The sequence below is a fragment of the Sprattus sprattus genome, assembly GCF_963457725.1.
Source record: "Sprattus sprattus genome assembly, chromosome: 3".
NCBI lineage: Eukaryota > Metazoa > Chordata > Actinopteri > Clupeiformes > Clupeidae > Sprattus > Sprattus sprattus.
Window position 1 is genome coordinate 2,456,567 of NC_137922.1, and position 8,037 is coordinate 2,464,603.

Sequence of the window (8,037 nt, forward strand, 5' to 3'; positions counted from 1 at the left end):
GATATAGAAAACGACTTCTTCAAAGTGATTTCAAGGCAACATTGCACTGTAAGCCCCAATAAGTTGAGTTTACTTCAAAAATTTGAGGAAAGTGGTTTCCTTAAAAACACCAAGTAATGTGACTACATTTAACTTAAAATCTATTGCAATATCAACTGCTTTGCAAAGTGACTACACTTCAAGCATTAAGTTAATTGAACATTAAAAGTCCAAGTTGATTTAACGTAAAATCTATTGCAACACACTAAGCCCATATAAGTTGAGTTTACTTAAAACATTTGAGGAAAGTGGTTGCCTTAAAAACATGAAAACTTCTGAGTACATTTAACTTAAAATCTATTGCAATATCAACTGCTTTGCAAAGGGACTACACTTAAAGCATTAAGTTTAATGCACTTATTCCGAAGTTGATTTTACTTAAAATATTTTGCAATAACAATTGCTTTGCATACTTTCTACACTTAAAATGTGTAAGTTCAATGCACTAAGTTACAAGTTCAAATCACTTGTAATATTATTGTATTTACTTATTGCTCAATTTATATTTAAAAAAATGTGAACAACATTTATTTCTAGTGATGTTATTTCTATTGTTTTTATTCATCATTGTTTACTGATCAACATCATTGTTGTAACTGATTACACTGAAACAAAGAAAAACGTAAGTTACGCATGTAAAATTGGATCTGTGAGACCGAGGGATGACCGTCACTACGGTCTAAAATGGAATGATCACCTTGTAAAATCTAGTAAAAGTGGAAATAAGCGTCCTTCAGGTCCAGAGATGTGAACCACTCCTTGGATGGACCATCACCACTCCTGTGTGGACCATCTTGAACGGCAGCACCTTGAGAAACCTGTTCAAGGGCCTGAGGTTGAGAACAGGCCGATGGCCGCCTTCTTTTTTGGGAACTATAAAATATTTGGAATAAAATCCAGTGCGCTGGGCGGTACTTCTGAGACGGCCCCTTTCCTGGACCTCCTTGCTGAGCACGGAGCTTAAAACCTGGGCTTTTACGGATGTTACCCTGACCTCTGAAAATGTAGGGGGTTGCCGTCGAAATTGTATCCGGTAGCCTCGAGCCACCGTAGCCACAACCCAAGGGTCTGGCACAATGCCCTTCCAGGACGTCCGTGACAACTGGGATGGACAATCGACGGGCGACCCCTGCCTCCTATGCAGGACCGACACCCCGTCTGCACCGCGGCCTGCACCCCTGCCTGCGCCCCGCTGCAGTCCTCGATGACTGGAATTTGGGGGCCTTCCTCGGCGGGCCACACGAAATCGCCAGTCCTGTGGGGCCACCGGGATGTTAGCTGCTGGGGGAGGCTGGGTGGCCTTCCGCAGCCTATACCTGGTCATAGGCGGCCAGCCGGCAGTTGGAACCTACAGCACGCACGCTGGACAGCTTCCCTCGATGCTCCAGTGCGCTCAGCGCGGTCAAGCACCTCTTGGGATCCTGGGTGGAAGACATGCCCTGGTGTCACGGGGAGGCTGCGCAGCTCCTGCTTCATGGGTTCCGGCAGGGAGGTTTGTGCCAGCCAAACCTGTCTTCGGCACTGTACCGCAGAGGCCATAGCTTCACCCACGTCACGCGTCAGCTGTGAGTGTGACGAAAGCACTGCGTCCACTAGGGCCCTGGCGATCGTCGGGGCTCAGTGTCTTCCGAAGAGCCGCCAGGGTGATGGCCAACGCATTACCCATACGGGCCGCTCGTGCCGATGCGTTAAAAGCCAAAGTGGCCAGACGGTCAGTCTTTGCAAATCCTTCCGAGGGCACCGCGCATTGGGGGATACGCAGGAGAGGCCCAGGGACGTCCATGCGGCAACCCATGGCTCCACCGGCGGCATGTCCCCCAGCCCTGTCTCAACTGGGTAACCAGCTGTCGCCAGCTGGCGGCAGCCCACATTAAACTGGGGGCATTGAGACGACTTACCCCATGATGACCTCAGTGTCGCAGCGTACTCGTCCGACACAGGTATACCAGGTGGTGGGTCAGGGCGGGAAACGCCCTCCCAAACACCTCCAACAGGAGCTGGGGTAGGTGTGGGCGCCTGAAGGCCCAGGACCTTAGCAGCACTCAGCACCCAGAGCAACAGGGAGCAAACCGGGGCCTCCCCTGTCTCCGTAGAGTCGTCAGCTGGCTCTGCCGAGCCGGAATGCAGATGTACCCCGAGGCTGCCCCGCTCTGTGGTGTCGTCCACTGTATTGTGGGGGGCGTAGAGGGATAACACGTCTACATCGCACCGTTCCTCCTCCTCACCGTAGCTCTCAGGGCTGGATGAGAGGGGACCTTCCTGGCCAGGGGGCATGGAGGAAGATGATGGAGCTTGACCTTCCAGCCTGTCCATCCTCCTCGACAGAGCCTGGAGAGCCGAGAGGATCTGGCGCGACTCCGTGCTACCGCTCTCCGCCACCGTAGCTGAGGCAGGGCGCTTAGTAGGTCTGGGTGCCTCATCCTGGGCAGGCCCGTGGGGGGAGTCCCGCAGCTGGTCACGCGAACGCTTGTGTGTGCGCTTACGTACATGCCTGCTTGAGAGGGACGGCTGGTCAGGGGATTGCTGCCTCCCTCTCCTGTCCACACGCCCATGGCCGTCCACCTGGTTGGCCCGGCGCTGTCACTCCTCCCTGGAGAGGTCGCAGGCCGCACTGCAGGGGTTGTCGACGTCCTCCAGCACGTGGGCAGCTCCAAGGCACGTGGGGCACTCCCTGTGCCCATCTCTGGAACTCATGGAGGCCCTGCAGATCCTGCGGTAGTGGGAAGCCATCAGAAGCCTAGGCTGATGTCCAGAGTCGTCCTCCAGCAATCTACCCAGGTGTTATGGTGGCTCGCACTAGCGCACGAATGCGCTTAGCAGGCGCACACTAGCCCCACCAGCTGCAAACAGGGGTACAGGGTATGCCACAGGACCACAAAAGAAAAGAAGAGACGAATTGGAAGAAAAGAAAACATCACAAAAACGAGATGGAACAAGAAAATAAGGAAAGCAAAGGAGAAAAGGGAAAGAAGAGAAACTCCACAGGACAGACAGGGATTAAAATGATGTAGACAAATCAAATCACCTTTGTTTCACCTAAAAGCCCAGTCAAAACCTGACCAATAAGGCCAGTCTTCTTCCTGAAAAGCTCCATCAGGCTTGGAGAGAAACGGTCAAGCACATCTAAGAAATTCTCTCTGAGATTTCTCCCCACCACTCTGCTGAACTCATAATAAACCTGAAACAAAGTAAACAACATACAAGCCCACGGTCAAGTTGCCATACCTGCAATGCTATATTTTCTTATCTGTATGATTATGTTGACATCAAAAGCACAAATACTTTATTTAGACTACTTTATTTATGTGTATCAACAAAGCAGAAAGTAGTCCAGAGACATCTTTATAAATCTGATTATTAATCAGGCACAATGTGCCAAAAGCATGAACGTACTAATTTGTTTACTAGTCAACGTTACAACACAGAATGCAAATACAATCTTTAAATGTAAAATTCAAAACACTCATACAAACCTGACTTTCTGTGAAAAGAGCTGGCCAACGCTGTACAATCTGGCTGATGTCAGGCTTGTCATTGACAACCTCCTTTCGGCGGATAGCAAAGGTCACATCCATCTCCTTCTTTATAAGGGATGCATCTGGCTTCGATTTCATCATTTCGTTTACCAAAACCTGACAAACTCCTTCCAGATTGCTATCTGCCATCCCTTCTGGATAATCTGGCAGGAAATTGATTTCACCTTTCCGTGGCTTCTTTGTAACAAATTAGAGTTTGTCAACAAATTAAATCAAGGTTCATTAAAACACGCACGATAGAAAATAACGTGAATCATATATTTATTTTAAAGTGCTTATCCTGACAGTGAAAAGGAGATAGTGAGAAAAATAAAGAACCCGTAGGCCAGAGAGTCTGTATCACCGTTCAAACAACAAAAAACGCACAGTTTTGCGCTCTTGTCCTGCATTGAAAAAACACGGGACAAAATCCCCACAACTCCGATGCAATCTATACGTCCAAACAAAAAAGTACATCCACACGAAATTAATCCACAAGGCAGCGAGAAAATGCTTCCTTTCGAAACGGCAACCCGCAACAAATAAAGTGATGAAAACAGTTCGATCTCACCCCTACAAGAAAATGTTCATTCAACTGTTTTCCTTATCCCGACGGAATTCTTTAACCAGGGGGTGATGAGTAGGGTCTAATCTATTATCTACCCGATCCGCGATGCAGTCCCTTTATCCAGAGACCTCGAGGACATCAGGTAACCTCCGTGACTCCATTCATTTTTTCTCCCTTGCAGTTTCCGCATCTCGATTTAAAAACAAAGCAGGTGATTCCAAACGGAGCGCAGCCATAGGACAGACAGAAAAGGTGTGCGCGTGAGTGAGTGAGTGAGTGAGTGACCATATCGCTCTGGAATCTGTGACATACGTAAAGATATTCTACTGACTAAGAAAATATCACCGTATTACCTGACCAAGCTTTCAATCTTATCTACTGGACACATAATCAGGTGACCTTTTAAATGATCTATTAGCCATTTTGTTTTATATGTGGCTGATGTCACATCTTGATGCATTTGTTTGGTGGGTCACCACCAGTACTGTGCCTTCCACGTTTACCACCATTGACAGTGACATCAAGTCGACCCAGCTTGCGCATTTTACTTCTATAAGTCCCCATTTTGAATGTGATGCTGTTCTTCCACCCATACCAGCCACAGGACCCTTTTTCTCTAAGACACGGGTGTGTTTGCACCAAGGCTTTGGCAACAGCTTCATAATTTTCTTTTGCTGGGTATGCTTTGAACACATACATGGCTTCTGCCAGTTTCTGGAGGATTTTATGCTGAAGTTCTTTTGTTACTTGAAGAGGGGTTGCATCCCTGAGAAACAGAAGGTTGGCTTGGCGAAGCCTATACTCAACATCGACTGGAAATTTAGGAATTTTGAATTCCTCCGGCCACTGAGAAGATCTGTTTGGAGAGTCGATGGACAGTATGTCTGTGCCTTCCTGACTGCTTCCGGCAGTACATAATTCCAGTTGTGCCGTGCCTTCCTGACTGCTTCCGGCAGTACATAATTCCAGTTGTGCCGTGCCTTCCTGGCTGCTTCCGGCAGTACATAATCTGAGTTGTGCTGTGAATGGTCCAAGCCCAATCATTGGGATGATTTTTATTGTTGTCTCTGGGAGCTCAGAGACATCTGTGAGGTTAACCAATTTGTTGTCAAATTCATGACCTTGGTATTGTATGGTGAATTTGTAGCATGATTGAAGAACATCTTGGAGCCAGCCAATCAAGTCTTCCAGTGTGTCCGGTCGTGGGGTCATCGTCATCTTTCTAATATCTCCCTCGGAGATAATAACCCTCATGGTTTGTTTCTGTGGTGCAGCCATCTACAATAAAATTATTTATTGTTATTTAACAAATTATAAATCGTCTCAGTGTCACTAACAGCTGTCCTTCTACCCTGTAGGCTTGCAGTGGGAGGACATCATTTAGTTCTGACATCTTTACCACACACATAGAGGTGGCATCACTACAATGAAGTTCGTATGATCTTAAATGCTCCGAGTACCATGCTGTCATTTTGAGGCGAACAAACAGAATTTCTGCATTGGCTGCAACAATTTTTTCAATTTGGGCAAATTCAGGGAGACCTGAGCACGAGCGAGCAGAGAGAATCATGCCTGGATTATACTTAATTCCATCTATAGAGATAGACGATGCATCAAACAGTGATCCTACCATTGTAACATTATCAGCTATTGCTGTCTGAACCATCTGAGGGAAAGTGGCGAGTGAAACTGCAGTAACCTTTGACATCTCAACTGATGGTCTGAAAAATGAGCTACAGTCAAGATGGTAGCTGACTGCCTTCTGGTGCTTTGTGGCAAGTGTCATAGCAACATTTTAGTTCTGAGCATTGTGAATCGCCCTTTTAAAAACTTGTGCTTTCCCTCAAAGCGCATTGTCCAAACTTCTGTCAGGGGACCAAATGTCCTCACAAGCTGAGGATAATGTTCCACATAGTGATGCTTTGGCCTTAAACCAAAATCTGGAAATGTACACTTCAGCAAACATCTGTGATCTGTTATTTTACAGTCAAAGAAATGTAGTGTCTCTTCTGTATGTGTCGGTGCCACAGCTAGCTCAACAATGTCTTTGAGGAGCAGGAGAATTTCCCAAGTGTTGTCGCCCTCAGGGACACAGTGACCAATGAAAAATGGAAGGAGCCTTATGAGACACCAGTTCTCATGGGCATTCCCGCCAATGGTCCCTTTGGTGGAAAAATTCTTTCCAAGAATCTGAGGTTGATCTGTTTTATCAGCAGATGTATAATTAGAGTACCTGATGGCCTGATTCAACATATCTAAAGTGAAATACCCCTTGCCTATCATATCTGTAAGACACAGGGACAACTCTGTTAGAACAATGCCTTCCAATAAATCATGCATGATGTCAGGAGGGTACCCTGTGACCACATGAAAGTGCTCCAGACTCTCTGTTAAAGGGCATGCTCTTTTCACCCCGTAAATTCGACTTAGCCCAGGGTCCTCCCTCACCTCCTGGACTTGCTTATCATGGGACTCAGCAAGCAAGCCTCCACCGGCCCCATGCAGGCAGGCTGTGGGCACTGTGGGCTAGGGCCAGCCCACACCAATCCTTCACAGGCCCGGTGTGGGCACTGTGGGCTAGGGCCAGCCCACACCAGTCCTACACAGGCCCGGTGTGGTCTTGCCCAAGCGGGGCCTGCAGCTTTGGGTTCACTGCGGGCTGTCACCGGATAGCCCAACAAAGTCTAAGCTGCCCAGAAAACCCATGCTGGGCATGTGCGGGCTGCCACATATGGCCCCCCTTAGGGCTGGCACAAGGGCCCTTTAAGGGCTGCCCACACAGGGCCCTATGAGGGCTGCCCACACAGGGCCCTTTGAGGGCTGCCCACGCAGGCCCTTTGAGGGTTGCCCACTTTGAGGGCTGCCCACGCAGACCCTTTGAGGGCTACCCGCGCAGGCCCTTTGAGGGCTACCCACGCAGGCCCTTTGAGGGCTACCCACGCAGGCCCTTTGAGGGCTACCCACGCAGGCCCTTTGAGGGCTGCCCACGCAGGGCCCTTTGAGGGTTGCCCACTTTGAGGGCTACCCACGCAGGGCCCTTTGAGGGCTACCCACACAGGCCCTTTGAGGGCTACCCACGCAGGGCCCCTTGAGGGCTACCCACACTGGCCCTTTGAGGGCTACCCACACAGGGCTCTTTGAGGGCTACCCACGCAGGGCCCCTTGAGGGCTACCCACACAGGCCCTTTGAGGGCTACCCACACAGGGCTCTTTGAGGGCTACCCACGCAGGGCCCCTTGAGGGCTGCCTAAACAGGACCCCTGAGCTTTTGCTCATTGGCAAAATGCTGGCCCCACAGTGCTGGCCCTGCGTGGGCAGCCCTAACATAGCCCATAGGAGCCCTCACTAGGCCCACACAGAGCCTGCACTCATTTTTTGCTCATTTATTTATTTAATTTATTTATATATGATAGTAAAAAATAGAAAGAAGTGTTTGTTCTGAAAATCTAAATGGATGCAGTTACAGCATAACTAACATCTGTATAGTCAGAAATGTACAATAGCCAAAAGGAATTCAAATTAAAGACTTTATTAATACAAGTGTGTGTGTATGTGTGTTTGTATACAGAAAAGCTCTATAAAAAAATGAATTATTATTATTATTATTATTGAGCTTTGTCAAACCAAACTCCGAGGTAGAAAATGTATAACTTTTGAGTTTGGGACAAAGCTCACGTGGACTACTGGTAAGGGTGTTGGGCTGGAAAGCGTAAGGTCATCGGTTCAATCCCCAAGCGGCAGGAAAAATGTGCTGTGCTTCACTTCACTGTGTGCTGTGTGTATCACAACCCTGGATGGGTAAAATGCAAAGATCAAATTCAGAGTGTGTGTGTGTCACTACCTTGGATGCGTAAAATGCAGAAATCAAATTCAGAGTGTGTGAGTCTCTACCCTGGATGGGTAAAATGCAGAGAT